Genomic DNA, 19,274 nt, shown 5'->3' on the forward strand with positions numbered 1-19,274 from the left:
CTATCACAGAGACAGTTCTTGGCAGAACACTGCACACAGAGCAGACTGAAGTATACCCTCACCCCAGTCTTTCTGTGAAGTAGGCCTCTTTACTTGTCCTGGAACTTTGGCCTGAGAAGCAGGCTTCAAATTTGGCACACATCAAGTGGCCTACACAAAATTCTCAAGGGATATAGGCTATGGATGCCATCCTGGTGCTCTCCCTCTGCCTTGCTCCAGCTTGCTGGTGTCTCCCCAAAAAGAGCTTATACACTTGTCTGGAGCCACAGCTATTTTGCCACCCAGGGATACCTCCCGATTTTCCTGGCTCTGGTAGCCAACAGGGTTTACACTTGGAGTCCCACAGGACTACATATATTTCCATAGTATTAAAAGCTGCTGCCTGAGGATCTGGCTTCCTATCAGCCTGAATCTAGGTAGTGAGAACCTCCCCCTGGGACATGGACAGGTCTTGGCACACCCTCAACTACTGGGCACTATTAACAATATAATAGGTGCTTGGACAATCACAAAGGTTTGAGAGAAAACCAAAGGCTAGGGCAGGGTTGAGCAACTTTCATCTGCTACACAAAGCCATTCCTTTAGGACTAAGAGAAGTGGTGGTTTTATCTACTGCACACAGGGAGTCAAGAAAACGAAGGAACAGAGGAATATGTTCCAAACAAAATTACAAGATAAAAGCTCGGGGGGAAAAGGCTTAATAAAATGGAGATAAGTAATTTATGTGATAAAGGCTTGAAAGTAATGATTATGAAGATGCTCAACAAACGGGAGTAGAATAAATGAACACAGAACTTCAACAAAGAGTTGGAAAACATAAGAAGGTATCAAATAGAAGTCACAGAGCTGAAGAATAGAATAACTGAACTGAAAAGTACACTAGAGGGTTCAGCAAGAGACTAAACAAAGTAGAAGAAATAATCAGCTAACTTGAAGACAAGGCAGTGGAATTCTCCCTATCAGAGCAGCACGAGGGGAAAAAAATGAAAAAGAAGATAGTTTAAGGACTTAGGGAACCATCAAATAGGGTAACATTCACACTATAGGGCTCCCAGAAGGAGAAGAGAGAAAGGGGCAGAAAAATTATTTGAAGAAACAATAGCTGAAAAGTTCCCTAAATTGAGGAAGAAAATAGCAATCAGATACAAGAAGGCTAGAGAGTTCCAAATAAGAGGAACCCAAAGAGATCCACACCAAGACACATTTTCTTAAAATGTCAAAGGTTAAAGTTAAGAAGAGAATCTTAAAAGCAATAAGAGAAAGCCAACTTGCTACATACTATCAGCAGATTTTACAGCAGAAATTTTGTAGGCCGGAAGGGAATGGCACTCTTTCAAAGTGCTGAAAGAAAAAAAAAAACTTCCAACAAAGAATACTCTACCTGACAATGTTATCATTCAGAATTAAAGGAGAGATAAAGAGTCTTCCAGAGAAGCAAAAACTAAAGGAGTTTATCACCACTAAACTGGTCTTATAAAAATGTTAGTGGGACTTCTTTAAGCTGAAAAGAAAGGGTATTAATTAGTAATAAGAAAATATATGAAAGAATAAATCTCACTGGAAAGATAAATATAGAACAGGATTAATCACTGTTAAGGCTAGTATGAAGGTTAAAAGACAAAAGTGGTAAAAATAACATTACAATAATTAACAAAAGATTAAAAAAATATAAATGTAGGGGCTTCCCTGGTGGCGCAGTGGTTGAGAGTCCGCCTACCGATGCAGGGGACATGGGTTCGTGCCCCGGTCTGGGAAGATCCCACATGCCACGGAGCGGCTGGGCTCGTGAGCCATGGTTGCTGAGCTTGCGCGTCCGGAGCTTGTGTTCCACAATGGGAGAGGCCACAGCAGTGAGAGGCCCGCGTACCGCAAAAAAAAAAAAAAAAAAAAAAAAAAAAAAAAAATATATATATATATATATATATATATATATATATGTAATATCAAAAACATAGAAGTTGGTTGGTTGGAATAGAGTAAAAATGTAGAGCTTTAAAATGAGATCAGTCTTAAGTTGTTATTGACTTAAATAAGACTCCTACAGATATAAGTTGTTATATGTAAGCCTCATGGTAACACACGGCAAAATTTTGTAGTAGATATATAAAAGATAAAGAGAAAGGAATTTAAGTCTACCAGTAAAGAAAGTCATCAAACCACAAAGGAGGAGAGGAAGAGAAGAAGATGAGAACAGAGGAACTACAGAACAACCAGAAAACAATGAACAAGTGGCCATAAGTTCCTACCTATCAATAATTAAGTGTAAATGAACTAAATTCTCCAATCAAAAGACATAGAGTGGATGAATGGATTAAGAAAAACAAGACCCATCTATATACTATCTACAAGAATCTCACTTCAGATTTATAGACACACACAGACTGAAAATGAATCAGTGGAAAAAGATATTTATTCCATGCAAATGAAAACAACAAAAGCAGGGGTAGCTATACTTATATCAGGCAAAATAGACTTTAAAATGAAGAATGTAATGAGAGACAAGGGCATTCCAAAATGATAAAATGGTCAATCCAACTAGGGGACATAATATTTGTACACCCAACATAGTAGCACCTAAATGTAAAAAGCATATATTAAAGACCTAAAGGGAGAAATAGACAACAATACAATAATAGTAGGAGGCTTTAATACCCCACTTATGCCAATGGATAGATCATCTAGGCAGAAAATCAATGAAGAAACCACAGCCTTAAATGACAAATTAGACCAGGTGAACTTAACAGATATATACAGAACATTCCATCCCAAAGCAGCAGTATATACATTCTTCTGAAGTACACATGGAACATTCTCTAGGATAAATCATATGTTAGGCCACTAAACAAGTCAATAAATTTAGGAGAACTGAAGTCATATCAAGCATCTCTTCTGACCACAGCAGTATAAAACTAGAAATCAATTACACGAAGAAAACTGGAAAATGCAAAAATATGTAGAGATTAAACAAGATACTACTGAACAATCAATGAGTCAAAGAAGTCAAAAGAAAAAAAATACCTTGAGGGACTTCCCTGGTGGTGCAGTGGTTAAGAATCTGCCTGCCAATGCAGGGGACACGGGTTCAATCCCTGGTCCAGGAAGATCCCACATGCTGTGGAGCAACTAAGCTCATGTGCCACAACTACTGAAGCCCATGCACTCTAGAGCCCACGTGCCACAACTACTGAGTGCATGTGCTGCAACTACTGAAGCCCGCACACTCCAGGGCCCGTGTGCCACAACTACTCAGCCCACATGCTGCAACTACTGAAGCTCATGCACCTAGAGCCCGTGCTCTGCAACAAGAGAAGCCACTGCAATGAGAAGCCCGTGAACCGTAATGAAGAGTAGCTCCCACTTGGCGCAACTAGAGAAAGCCTGCATGCAGTAGTGAAGACCCAATGCAGCCAAAAATAAAGATTAAAATTTAAAAATTTTTTAAAAATACATTGAGACAAAAAAAAAGAAAAGAAACAGAACATAACAAAATTTATGGGTTGCAGCAAAAGCAGTTAAAGAGGGAAGTTCATAGCTATAAACATACCTCAAACAACAAGAAAAGTCTCAAACAACCTAACTATATACCTCAAGGAACTAGAAAAAGCAGAACAAAGACCAAAGTTAGTAAAAGGAAGGAAATAACAAAGATCAGATCAAAAATAAATGAAATAGAGACTAAAAAGACAATAAATGAGATCAAGGAAACTAAGGGCTGCTTTTTGGAAAGATAAACAAAATTGACAAAACTCTAGCCAGACACACCAAGAGAAAAAAGAGGACTCAAATAAATAAAATCAGAAATGAAAGTGGTATCAATTATATAATATAATCAATTATAATTGATACCACAGAAATACAAAAGATTAGAAGAGACCAATATGAACAATTATACACCAACAGATTGGATGATCTACAAGAAATGGATAAATTACTAGAAACATAACAACCCTTCAAGGCAGCTGTGAAGAAATAGAAAATCTTAACAGACTGATTACTAGTAACAATATTGTATCAGTACTCAAAACCTCCCCAACAAACAAAAGTTCAGGATTAAATGGCTTCATTGGTGAATTTTACCAATCATTCTAAGAAGAAATAATATCAACCCTTTTCAAACTCTTCCAAAAAATAGAAGAGGAGGGAACTCTTCTAAACTCAATGTATGAGGCCAGCATTACCCTGATACCAAAACCAGACAAGGTTGCCACAAGAAAAGAAATTTTCAGGCCAATGTCCCTAATGTACACAGATGTAAAAATCCTCAACTAAATATTAGCAAACCAAATTCAACAATACATTAAAAGGATCCAGTGGGATTTATATCAGGGATGCAAGGATGTTTCAATGTCCACGTTAACAAAGTGAGTGGTAAAAATCATACGATCATCTCATTAGATGCAGAAAAACATTTGACTGAATTCAACATCCATTCATGATAAAAACTCTCAACAAAGTGGGGATAGAGGAAACATACCTCAACATAACAAAGACCATATATGACAGACCTACAGCTAACATCATATTCAACAGTATAATGCTGAAAGCTTTTCCTCTAAGATCAGGAACAAGACAAGGATGCCCACTTCCACCACTTTTATTCTACATAGTATTGAAAGTCCTAACTAGAGCAATTAAGCAAGAAAATGGAATAAAAGGCATCCAAATTGGAAAGAAAGAACTAAAACTCACTATTTACAGATGACATAATATAATATGTAGAAAACCCTTAAGACTCTACAAAAAAAACTGATAGAACTAATAAATGAATTCAGTAACGTTTCAGGATACAGGATTAATGCAAAAACTCTTACATTTTATATGCTAATAATGAACTGTCAGAAAAAGAAATGAAGAAAACAATCCTTTTTACAATTACATCAAAAAGAATAAAATACCTAGCAATAAATTTAACCAAGGTGAAAGACATGTATACTGAAAAGTACAAAATGTTAAAGAAACTGAACACAACACAAATAAAAAGATACCCTGTGCTAATGGATTGGAAAAAATGTTGTTAAAATGTCCGTACTACCCAAAGCAATCTACTAACTCTATACAATTCCTAACGAAATTCCAATGACGTTTTTCACAGAAATAGAACAACAATCCTAAGATTTGTATAGAACCACAAAAGACACTGAATAGCCAAAGCAAACTTGAGAAAGAAGAACAAAGCTGGAGGCATCACACTCCCTGATTTCAAACTAGAGTTGGCTCTTCAGCAATGGAGGGGTTAAGGGCACCAACCCGCCACATAGTCATCAGTGTGTATAACTTCACAGTCAGCCCTCCATATCTGCAGTTCCACACTGATTGTGTAGTACTGTAGTAATGTATTTAGTGAAAAATCCAGGTATAAGTGAATCCATGCAGTTCAAACCCATGTTGTTCAAGGGTCCACTTATATTACAAAGTTATAGTAATTAACACAGTATGTTATTGGCATAAAAACAATCACACAAGTCAATGGAACAGAAGAGCCCAGAAATAAACCCACACATATATGATCAATTAATTTATAACAAAGGAGCCATGAATACACAGTGGGGAAATGACAATCTCTTTAAGAAATGACATTAGGAAAAGTGGACAGCCACATGCAAAATAATGAAACCTCTATCTTACACCATACACAAAAATTAACTCAAATGGATTAAAGACTTAAGACCTGAAACCACAAAACTCCTAGAAGATAGATGGTAAGCTCCTTGACACAGGTTTTAGTAACAATGTTTTTAATCTGACACCAAAAGCAAAAACAACAAAAGCAAAAGTAAACAGGTTGGACTAGATCAAACTAAAAAGCTTCTGCACAGGACAGGAAACCAGTAACAAAATGGAAAGGTAACCTACTGAATGGGAGAAAATATTTGCAAATAATATATCTGATAAGGGATTAATATCCAAAATATATAAAGCATTCATATGACTTAATAGGAAAAAAATACATATACCTATTTAAAAATGGGCAGAAGATCTGAATAGGCATTTTTCCAAAGAAGACATACAGATGGCCAACAGATACATTAAAAAGATAAACAAAATTGATAAATTTTTAGCCAGACTCATCAAGAAAAAAAGGAGAGGGCCCAAATCGATAAAATTGGAAATGAAAAAGGATAAGTTATAACAAACACCACGGAAATACAAAAAGACATTAAGAGACTACGAAAAGCCACTATGTGCCAATAAAATGGACATCCAAACAGAAATGGACAGATTCTTAGAAAGGTACAATCTCCCAAGACTGAACTAGAAAATGGAAAACATGAACAGACCAATCGCAACTACTGAAATTGAAACAATGATTTTGAAACTCCCAACAAACAGAAGTCTAGGACCAGATGGCTTCACAGACGAATTACATCAAACACTTAGAGAAGAGTTACCACCTATCTTTCTGAAAATATTCCAAAAAATTGCAGAGGAAGGAACACTCCCAAACTCATTCTATGAGGCCACCATCACCCTAGTACCAAAACCAGACAAAGATACCATAAAAAAAAAAAAATTACAGGCCAATACCACTGATGAACATAGATGCAAAAATCCTTAACAAAATACTAGCAAACCAAATCCAACAATACATTAAAAGGATCATACACCATGGTCAAGTAGGATTTATCCCAGGGATGCAAGGATTCTTCAATATATGCAAATCAATCAACGTGATACACCATATTAACAAACTGAAGAATAAAAACCATATGATCATCTCAATAGATGCAGAAAAAGCTTTTGACAAAATTCAACATCCATTTATGATTAAAAAAAAGAAACAAATATCTCCAGAAAGTGGGCAAAGAGGAAACCTATCTCAGCATAATAAAGGTCATATATGACAAACCCACAGCTAACATCATTCTCAACAGTGAAAAGCTGAAAGTGTTTCCTCTAAGATCAGGAATGAGACAAGGATGCCCACTCTCATCCCTTTTATTCAACATAGGTTTGGAAGTCTAGCCATGGCAATCAGAGAAGAAAAAGAAATGCAAATTGGAAAAGAAGAAGTAAAACTGTCACTGTGAGCAGATAACGATACTATAAATAGAATATTCTAAGGATGCTACCAGAAAACTACTAGAGCTCATCAATGAATCCAGTAAAGTTGCAGGATACAAAATTAATACACAAAAATCTCTTGCATTCCTATACACTAACAACAAAAGATTGGAAACAGAAATTAAGGAGACAATCCCATTTACTACTGCATCAAAAAGAATAAAATACCTAGGAATAAACCTATCTAAGGAGGCAAAAGAACTGTTCTCTGAAAACCATAAGATGTTGATGAAAGAAATCTAAGATGATACAAACGATGGAAAGATGTACTGTGTTCTTGGATAGAAATAATCAATATTGTCAAGATGACTATACTACCCAAGGCAATCTACAGATTCAGTGCAATTCCTATCAAATTACCAATGGCATTTTTCACAGAACTAGAACAAAAAATTTTTTTAAATTTGTATGGAAACACAAAAAGACCCTGAATAGCCAAAGTAATCTTGAGAAAGAAAAATGGAGCTGGAGGAATTAGATTCCCTGGCTTCAGACTATACCACAAAGCTACAGTCATCAAAACAGTATGGTACTGGCACAAAAACAGACATATAGATCAATGGAACAGGACAGAAAGCTCAGAAATAAACCCATGCACCTATGACCAATTAGTCTAAGACAAAGGAGGCAGGAATATACAATGGAGAAAAGACAGTCTCTTCTATAAGTGGTGTTGGGAAAACTGGACAGCTATGTGTAAAAGAATGAAATTAGAACACTCTCTAATACCATACACAAAAATAAATTCAAAATAGATTAAAGACCTAAATGTAAAACCAGATATTTTAAAACTCCTAGAGGAAAACATAAGCAGATCACTGTTTGAAATATATCACAGATATCATTTTGGATCTGTCTCCTCCTAGAATAATGACAATAAAAACAAAAGTAAACAAATGGGACCTAATTAAATTTAAAAGCTTTTGCATAGCAAAGGAAATCATAAACAAAATGAAAAGACAACCTACAGAATGGGAGAAAATATATGCAAAGAATGCTACCTACCAACAAGGGATTCATCTCCAAAATATACAAATAGCTCATACAGCTGAATATCAAAACAACCCTATCATAAAATGGGCAGAAGATCTAAATAGATATTTCTCGGGACTCCCCTGGTGGTCCAGTGGTAAAGAATCTACCTTCCAATGCAGGGGACATAGGTTCAATCCCTGGTCAGGGAACTAAGATCCCACATGCCATGGGGCAACTAAGCCTGCACGCCACAACTACTGAGCTCGTGTGCCTCAATGAGAGAGCCCGTGTACCACAACTACAGAGCCCAAGCACAACTGGAGAAAACCCGCACACCACAACTAGAGAGAAGGCTGCAAGCCACAACAAAGACCTGATGCAGCCAAAAGAAATTAATAGACGTTTCTCCAAAGAAGACATACAGATAGCCAAAAAGCACATGAAAATATGCTCAACATCACTAATCATTAGAGAAATGGGAATCAAAACTCCAATGAGGTATCACCTCACACTGGTCAGAATGGCCATCATCAAAAAGTCTAGGGACTTCCCTGGCAGTCCAGTGGTTAAGAATCCACACTACCATCACAGGTGGCACAGGTTTGGTCCCTGGCCAGAAAACTAAGATCCTGCAGCCTGCTCAGTGCAGTGCAAAAAAAAAAAAAAAAAAAAAGGCTTCCCTGGTGGCGCAGTGGTTGAGAGTCCGCCTGCCGATGCAGGGGACACAGGTTTGTGCCCCAGTCTGGGAAGATCCCACATGCCGCAGAGCGGCTAGGCCCGTGAGCCATGGCCACTGAGCCTGCGCATCTGGAGCCTGTGCACCACGATGGGAGAGGCCACAACAGTGAGAGGCCTGTGTACTGAAAACAAAACAAAACAAAAGTCTACAGATAATAAATGCTGGAGAGGATGTGGAGAAAAGAGATCCCTCCTACACTGTTGGTGGGAATGTAAATTGATACAGCCACTACGGAGAACAGTATGGAGGTTCCTTTAAAAACTAAAAATAGAGCTACTGGGATTTACCTGATGGTCCAGCCATTGAGACTCTGTGCTTCCAGTGCAGGAGGCATGGGTTCAATCCCTGGTCAGGGAACAGGGATCCCGCATGCTGCGTGGTGCAGTAAGTAAGTAAAGAAGTAAAATAAATAAATAAATAGCTACCATATAACCCTGCAATCCCACTCCTGGGCATATATTTGGAGAAAACCATAATATGAAATGCACCCCAATATTCATTGCAGCACTATTTACAATAGCAAGACATGGAAGCTACCTAAGTGTCCATCAACAGATGAATGGATAAAGAAGATGTGGTGTATATATATATATATATATATATATATATATATATATATATATATATATATATACATATATATATATATATATATACAATGGAATATTAGCCATAAAAAAGAATGAAATAATGCCACTTGCAGCAACATGGATGGACCTAGAGATTATTATACTAAGTAAGTCAGAAAGAGAAAAATACCATATGATATCACTTATATGTGGAATCTAAAATATCACACAGATGAACTTATTTACAAAACAGAAATAGACTCACAGATATAGAAAGCAAACTATGGTTACCAAAGGGGAGGGACGGGATAAATTAAGAGTTTGGGATTAAAATATACACACTACTATATATAAAATAGATAACCAACAGGGACCTGCTGTATAGCAGGGATTCCATGTATAGTACAGGGAATTATACTCAATATCAGTAATAACTTATAATGGAAGAGAATATAAAAAATATATATACACACACACACATATATATGTATAACTAGATTACTTTGCTGTGCACCTGAAACTAGCACAACATTGTAAATCAACTATGTTTCAATTTAAAAATTTTTTTCAAAAGAATCTCAACATCACTAATGATCTGGAAAATGCAAATCAAAACCACAATGAGTTATTACCTCAAACCTGTTAGAATGGCTATTACCAAAAAGACAAAAAATAGCAAGTGTTGGCAAGGATGTGGATAACAAGGAACACTTGTGCACATTGGTGGGAATGTTAATTGATGTAGCCACTATTAAAAACAGTATGGAGTTTTCTCAAAAAATTAAAAATAGAGCTACCATATGATCCAGCAATGCCACTTTTGGGTATTTATCTGAAGAAAATAAAAACACTAACTCAAAAAGATAAATGTATCCCCATATTCACTGCAGCATTATTTCCAATATCCAAAATATGGAAACAACCTAAATGTGTCCATCAATAGTTGTATGGATAAAGAAAATGTGAATATATATATATATATATATATATATATATATATATATATATATATATATGGAATAATGGAATATTATTCAGTTAGAAAAAAGATAGAAATCTTGCCATTTGTGACAACATGATGGACCTTGAGGGAATTATGTCAAGTGAAATACTGCATGATGTCTCTTAAATACTGATGCTAACAACAACAAACAAACAAACAAAAAGTTGACCTCATAGATACATAAAATGAATTGATGGTTGCCAGGGGTAGTTGGGGGAAGAGGTAGCAGAAATGGGTGAAGGGGTTCAAAAGATAAAAAAAAAAAAATTTTAATTTTTTTTAAGAAACTTAGTCTGGGGCTTCCCTGGTGGCGCAGTGGTTGAGAGTCCGCCTGCCGATGCAGGGGACGCGGGTTCGGGCCCCGGTCCGGGAAGATCCCACATGCCACGGAGCGGCTGGGCCCGTGAGCCATGGCCGCTGAGCCTGTGCGTCCGGAGCCTGTGCCCCGCAACGGGAGAGGCCACAACAGTGAGAGGCCCATGTACCGCAAAACAAAAAAACAAAAACAACAACAACAAAAAAAACTTAGTCTATCAGTGGTATAAAGTGGACCACAAAGACAAATTTTGAAATGCACTAAGTGATATGCAGATTTAATACTGTTGGAATTGAGAGGAGAGTTCATGTTATAAATGTACATCCAATTATCCCCAGCTGATCCAAGACAATGTCATGTACAACTCTTAGGGATTTTACTGGCAAAAAAAGTTTAGCATGGATGAGAGTTAGCTATTCCCCCACACCCTTGTTTAACAGGATATGATGAAAGTCAGTCAGATCAAATTCTGCCTCTCACACCTTTGTTAAGCATTATTACAAGCAAGCACAAAACTGCCCATACAACTTGTTTTGTAACTCTGATGAAGTCCTGCTTTTTACCAGTTTGGGTGATTTGATCACACTTTGCATGACAGGTTCACTCATACCAGATGTGATAATATTCCTTTAAATGGACATGAAACAACCAGAAATCGTTAGGTCCGAAGTCTGGCCATGGAACTGCTGGGTGTTCAAAATTTGGGAACCACCTCTAAAGGTAAAGCACATAGAACTTACACCCAGTTCACAAAATAATGGGGAGTGTCTGAACATTTTAGCCAATCTATTAATACATATCTTGAATATCTGTAATTTCTCAGCGAGAGTCCATTTCTAACATTCATCATGCTAATTACAAGCCATCAATTTAATAAAAACCCATTTCTGACATGTGCTGTACTAATTAGCAAAGCATCTGTCTGGTATTAATCAATATATGGATAGTAGATGCACTTGTGATAGCTACGTCTCTAATCACTTAGGAAGGTAGAGTGGGGCTAGATAATGGAGAATAAGGCACAGAATTTCCACTTAGTTATACAGGCTTGGCTTTGGCTTTGTTTTTGTATTTTAAGGCAGGGGAGTAACAACTAGAACTTGAATTCAGGAAGATTCATTTGACCAACAGATTTGGGGGAAGGGGGAAGGACATGTGAAAAAGATACTGAAAGCAAGTAGGTGAGTAATAAAGCCAGAACAGTTGCTGGGCTAAGAACAGAAGTGGAAAAGTGGAAGAAAAGTACAAGAGCTATTTATATGTAGAATATATAAAAATACCGATTCTGCCTACCATGTGTGTAATGTTTGGTCTCTCACATATCACCTTTAATTTTGATAGAAACTATGGAAAATGGATATTATCTTCATTAAGGGCGAAGGTTCAGAGGCATTAAATTGACTTCCAAAAGTCACAAACCTAGTAAATGCTAGAATTGGGACTCAGAGCCAGGCAGTGTGCTACACTGAAAAGAGCATGGGAAATGGCAAAGCTCAGGAAGTAGGCGAGCTTGGGGTGAAAGATATACATGCTTTTTTTGGTTAAAGTGTAAAGACTGGGACTACCTCTGAAGTGAGTAATTTAGCAATATACTTTAAATAAGTATCCCCTTTGACCTAGCAAATCCACTTATAGCAATTTATCCCACCTATATACTCTCACATGTATTTCTAAGCATATGTGTGAGAATATTATTAAGTTCAATATTCTTTGAAATAGCAGTAGGTTGAGGATGAGTTAATAAATCATGGTGCAAATATCCATTTAATATAATAATGTACAGTTGTCTGTTTTTTATATACTGACATTATCAGATCTCCAGGATGTATCAATGAAAAGAGCAAAGTACTGAAGAGTGAGTGTGTGTGTGTGTGTGTGTGTGTGTGTTTGTCATGTGTTTAAAAAGAAAAAATACGCACACACACACAGCACTACATTTTCTGTCTCTTGAAGGATACAGAGAAAGTAACAGTGGCTGCCTCTAAGGAAAGGAACTAGATAATTGAACAACAGATTGGGAAGAAGATTTATTTCTCACCAGTCCTTTTGTATGTTTTGAATTATATACTTTTTATTACTTATTTAATTTTTTTAAGAGAAAAAAAGAGTATGAACTCTGGACTCAAGGAAATTTGTTTCTTCTACTTAACTAGTTATGTGGCCATGTCCAAGTTATTATTTTCTAGTTTATTGTGACCACATTATAGAACATATAAAAAAGAAGCCAAAAAGTCTCTTAAGAAGCCAACACTCAAGATACAATCACTATAAAACTTTGGTGTAATTCTTCCTAGTCTTTTAAAAAAACCTGTACTTCTTTCTCGTCACAAAGTAAACAATTTAACTTTTAAATGTATTACAAAATTTATTGGTCCATGTAAGGTACAGTGATTTATTGATGAAGATTTAGAATAATGAGTAGAAAGTACTTAAATATTTGTTTATTGTTTAATAAGTGCATCATATTTTCCTGTTCAGGCCCAGGAACTAGCTCTTCTTTATTGACAAATCACCCTTTCTGGCTAATATTATATCCCACCTGGAGAAAAAAGTAGCAACTGTGTTATTACTTTAAATACCATAACTCTTGGAAATTTGTTTATATTGAAACAATATAAGCCATCTCACCTATGCAGTCCCCCAGTCCACTTATTTCATGCTGGTTACATTACTGCTCCCTAGAGTGCAGCATCCAGCGACTTCCACTGACTGTCAGAGAGGAACACTGTGCTCACTGATGATGAGGGCAAGTCTTACCCTGAGTATGCAGGAAAACAAGAACCATCATTCATTTTCTAGTCATGTAGAATTTACCATTCGGAATTTTATAGAAAGAAAATAGAACAACAGATTTTCCAACAGTGACTTCTCTTGAGCTCTTTACGTCAGAATCACTGCATTCCTAGACCAGGTTCTCACTCTCTGTTGACCACAACCCTGCCTTCCACACACTACTGCCAGGAGAGGAGGAGAAACAAGGGGCCCATGCGCAACATGAGAACAGCAGCCCCATTCAGAAATGGGGCTGTCCCTTGTTGAAACGTCTGTCCCTTGTTGGGCATGACTTAAGACCAGCCTGGGAGATCACAATGTAGCCACATCAATCCAAGGCAAGACAGGACATAAATTGGAAGGGGCTGTTGGCATTATGGAGCAAAAGTTGCAAACGACCTGAGAGCAGGAAGACAGATCTTTGAGCATCTTTGTTAAACCACTTTGTTTTCTCTTTGTTACAGTAGTACAGAATTATCACACTCCCATATACAATTGCCCCTTGGTATCCTCAGGGGGATTGTTTCCAGGATCCCTGTGGATACCAAAATCCTTGGATGTTCAAGTCCCTTATATAGAACTGTGCAGTATTAGCATATAAGCTATGCACATCCTCCCTGATACTTTAAATCATCTCTAGATTACTTATAATACATAATACAATGCAAATACTAAATACATAGTTGTAAATACAATGTAAATGTTATGTAAAGAGTTGCCAGCCCATCGCAAATTCAAGTTTTGCTTTTTGGAACTTTCTGGGACTTTTTTTCCCTGAGTTTTTGTGATCCATCGTTGGATGAATCTGTAGATGCAGAACCCAAGTATATGAAGGGTTGACTTTATTGGATATTGGATATTGCAAATCTTTTTAATTTTCATAAATCCGGTAGGCAAGAAAAATAGTATTTTATTTTTGCTCTAATTTAAACCATCATTATATTAGTGGGGTTGAGCCTATATTTATGTTTCTCAATCATTTGTATTTCTTCTTTAAATTATCTGTTCACATTCTGTGCCCATTATTTTCTACTAGGGACTTTTTCATTCTGATTTTTAGGAGATCTATCTATCTCTATCTATATAGAGATAGAGATAGATAGATCTCCTAAAAATCAGAATATAGAATATATATCAGAATATATCTATCTCTATATAGATAGAGATAGATATATATATAATCTCCATTTTCCCATGATATAAGTTATAAAAAGTTATAGTTTTCCCAATATACCTTTTGATTTTGTTTATGATGTTTTTAGTTGTTCTAGATAAGATTTGTTGGCTTTGTGGGGTTTTTTATCAATTTTGTTTTAATCAGATTTTTCAATTGGTATTTTGTCATTTTCAGAAAGGTCTTTCCTACTCTTAGATGATATCAATAATTTACTTATATTTTCTTATGTTTATAGTTTTGCTTTCACATTTAAATTTTTGTTTTGTCTATAATTGACTTTGATATAAGAATGAGGAGGGATCAAGCCCCACCCCTACCCCCCCAAAAAAAACCCAATCGGTTGTGCCAATACCATATACTAAATAGTCCACCTTTCCTCCATTAGTTTGAAATTCCATCTTTATCATCTATTAAACCCCAATATGTATTGGGTTACGATGGTCTATTACCATATTTTTAAAATTACTAATTCTTGACAAAATATTAACAAACCGAATCCAGCAATACATAAAAAAGACCATACACCATGACCAAGTGGGATTCATCCCAAGTTCACAAGAATGGTTCAACGTATGCAAATCAATGTGATACACAACATAAACAAAAGACAAAAACCACATCATCATCTCAGTAGATGCAGAAAAAGCATTTGACAAAATTCATTATCGATTCATGATAAAAACTCTTACCAAAGTGGGTATAGAGGGAACATATCTCAACATAATAAAAAGCCATTTTTGACAAACCCACAGCCAATATAATACTCAATGGTGAAAAGCTGAAAGCCTTCCTGTTAAAATCTGGAACAAGACAAGGATGCCTACTCTCACCACTTCTATTCAACACAGTATTGGAAGTCCTAGCCAAGGCACTCAGGTAAGAACAAGAAATTAAAAGTATCCAATTTGGAAGGGAAGAGGTAAAAGTATCATTATATGCAGATGACATGATACTATAGCTAGAAAACCTTAGAACTGATCAATGAATTCAGCAAGGTAGCAGGATACAAGATTAACATACAGAAATCGGTTGCATTTCTTTACACTAACAATGAAATATCAGAAAGGAATGTAAAAAAAGAATCCCTTTTAAAATCACATCCCCCAGGCTTCCCTCGTGGTGCAGTGGTTAGGAATCCAACTGCCAATGCAGGGGACAGGGGTTTGAGCCCTGTGTCAGGAGGATCCCACATGCTGTGGAACAGCTAGGCCCGTGTGCCACAAATGCTGAGCGTGAACTCTGAAGCCCACGAGCCACAACTGCTGAGGCCTGCGTGCCTGGAGCCCATGCTCCACAACAGGAGAGGCCACCGCAGTGAGAGGCCCGCGCACTGCGAGGAGGAATGGCCCCCTCTCACCACAACTAGAGAAGGCCCACGCAGCAATGAAGACCCAATGCAGCCAAAAATAAATAAATAAAATAGATTTATATTTTTTAAAAATTGCACCCCCCAAAATTAAAATACTTAGGAATAAAACTAACCAAAGAGGTGAAACACTTATATACTGAGAACTATAAAACATTAATAAAGGAAACTGAAGATGATTCAAAGAAATGGAAAGATGTCCCATGCTCTTGGATTGGAAGAATTAATAATTGTTAAAATGGCCATACTGCTCTTTCCACCATCTTTCTGTGCCACCATAATGGTGTGCATGAATGTCCTGGCTGATGCTCTCAAGAGTATCAACAATGCCAAAAAAAGAGGCAAACGCCAGGTTCTTATTAGGCCATGCTCCAAAGTCATCGTCAGGTTTCTAACTATGATGATGAATCATGGTTACATTGGCAAATTTGAAATCATCGATGATCACAGGGCTGGGGAGATTGTTGTGAACCTCACAGGCAGGCTAAATAACTGTGGAGTGATCAGCCCCAGATTTGATGTGCAACTCAAAGATCTAGAAAAATGTCAGAATAATGTGTTCCCATCCCGTCAGTTTTTTTTTCATTGTACTGACAACCTCAGCTGGCAACATGGACAATGAAGAAGCAAGACAAAAACACACTGGAGGGAAAATATTTGGATCTTTTTCTAGGGATGTAATATACACATGCAAATAAAATGCATTAGAGAATATCCAAAGCAATCTACAGATTTAATGTGATCCCTATCAAATTACCCATGACATTTTTCACATAAGTGTAATAATAATAATCTGGGAAAATATTATGAACAACCTTATGCTAGTAAATTCAACAACTTAGATAAAATGGGCAAATTTCTTGAAAGACACAAGTTACCCAAGCTTACGCAGGAAGAAATATATAACCTGAAGAGCCTATCTATTAAAGAAATTGAATTTGTAGTTTAAAACATTCCCACAAAAAAAAACTGCAGGCCCATAAAGCAGCACAGGTGAATTCCACTAAACATTTAAAAATTCTTCATGAACTCTTTCAAAAAATTTAAAAGGTGAGAATACTTCCCAACTCATTCTATGATTACAGAATTACCCTGACACCAAAACCAGACAAAGATATTACAGAGGAATGACAGACCAATATTCCTATGTTATAAGCATAGATATCAAAAATCCTAAACAAAATTTTAGCAAATTGAATCCAAAATTTATAAAAGGGGTAATACATTTGACCAAGTGAAGTTTATCCCAAGAATGCAAGATTGTTTTGACACTTGAAAATCCATCAATGTAAAAAAAAAAAAAAAAAAAAAAGAAAATCCATCAATGTAATTCATCATATTAACAAACTAAAGAATATGCATCTATAAATATATAAATAACTATGTAAATTATTTCTGATTATGTCAATAGATGCAGAAAATCATTTGAGAAAATCCAACATCCATTCCTGATAAAAACTCTCAGAAAAGTAGGAATAGAAGGAAAATTCTTCAACACATTAAAGGGCATTTACTTAAAATCTTACAACTAGCATCATACTAAATTGTGAAAAACTGAATCAATTTTCTCCTAAGATCAGGAAGAAGACAAGGATGCCGAACTTCAACATTAAAGATTCTAGCCAGTGCAATAAGATAAGAAATAAAAACCACCTGTATTGGAAAGGGAAGAAGTAAAACTGCCTTTTTTTCACAAATGTCATGCTTCCCTATGTAGAAAATCTGATGAAATCTATAAAAACTCTACTAGAGTCCATAAGTGAGTTAAGTGAATTTACAGGATACAAGATCACTATATAAGAATTAGATTTTTGGTTTAAGATGGTGACATAGAAAGATCCTGAACTCACCTCTCACAGACCCACTGGAGTCTACAGCTACATATGAACAACTTCCTCTGGAAAAAACTTAAATGTTGGCTGAGCATGGACTACACTGGGCAAATGAGAAGAAAACCACATTAAAATGGGTAGCGGGCTTCCCTGGTGGCACAGTGGTTAAGAATCTGCCCGCCAATGCAGGGGACATGGGTTCGAGTCCTGGTCCAGGAAGATCCCACATGCTGCAGGGCAACTAAGCCCATGCTCCACAACTACTGAGCCTGCTCTCTAGAGCCTGCGAGCCACACTACTGAGTCCATGCACCTGGAGCCTGTGCTTCGCAACAAGAGAAGCCACCACAATGAGAAGGCCGCGCACCGCAATGAAGAGTAGCCCCCACTCACCGCAACTAGAGAAAGCCCGCACGCAGCAACAAAGACCCAACGTAGCCCAAAATAAAATAAATAAAATTTTTTTAAAAAGGGGGTAGGAATGGCTGGGACACAATCTTACTATACACACCACTGTTGGTGCAGTGACTCCAAATCAGGAGGGAACTCAAAACCCAGAGCTTCTCCCTGAGGATTGAAGGCTATCAATCGCACATCCAGCACTCCAACTTTTAATACTTGCACCTGAGAGATGAACCCCCAAATACCTAGCTTTGAAAACCAACCAGGCTTACATCCACAAGATCCACAAAACTGTAGCAATCTGAGATATGGCTCTAGAAGGACTTGCACACTTAGACTCACCCTCCCCAGGGCTCAGCTCAGAGGCAGCAGATTGCATTTAGACTTGGAGTGAAAGAGGTGCGTTTTCATATATTAAAGCACTGGCCTGGGGGGCAGGCATCTAGTTTTATACACACATCTAAGAGCTGTTGGAACACTCTCCAGAAACAGAGACCAGTGGGTGCCATCTATGTGCTGTCACTCTGCCTTGCTTAGCCAACAGACGCCCTCTTTTTCTTTCTCTTTTATTCCTATAGGCCTCATTTTTATGCTCCCCCTCTTCCTCACTATAGCACCATCTTCATGCTCGTGATTCCGCTGTGATCTAGAGCACCAGTATCTCCCAAAAGGGAGCTTTTACATGTGTCTGATGCCTTGAGTTGTGCAGCTACTGCCTAGGGTATGCCCCTCGATTGCCTGCCTCTAGAGGCCAGGAGAGCATGCATTTCTAGGTCCCCTCGGACTGTAACAATCAGAGAGACAGGTTTTGGCAGGCTACCACGCCCAGGGCACTGCACAGACAGCAGACTCAAACACCCTCCCAGTCATTCTGTGAGAGAAGCCTATTTGCTGGTCCAGGAGCTTTGGCCGGAGAGATAGGCTTCTGGTTTGATACACAACGAATGGTCCAAGGAAGCAGTCTCAGGAAACAGAGGCTGGTAGGCACAATCTTTGTGCTCTCCCTCTGCCTCACCAGCTCACCAGTATCTCCCAGAGAGGAGCTTATACCCTTGTCTGGCA

The 19,274-nt window shown here is 37.3% G+C and overlaps 1 pseudogene; it reads left to right on the plus strand.

Moving 5' to 3' along the window:
- The first annotated feature begins 16,259 nt into the window (after positions 1–16,259).
- Positions 16,260–16,677, plus strand: LOC131760821 (small ribosomal subunit protein uS8 pseudogene; annotated as a pseudogene).
- Positions 16,678–19,274: the final 2,597 nt, after the last annotated feature.

The sequence above is a fragment of the Kogia breviceps genome, chromosome 8, assembly GCF_026419965.1.
Source record: "Kogia breviceps isolate mKogBre1 chromosome 8, mKogBre1 haplotype 1, whole genome shotgun sequence".
Taxonomy (NCBI): domain Eukaryota; kingdom Metazoa; phylum Chordata; class Mammalia; order Artiodactyla; family Physeteridae; genus Kogia; species Kogia breviceps.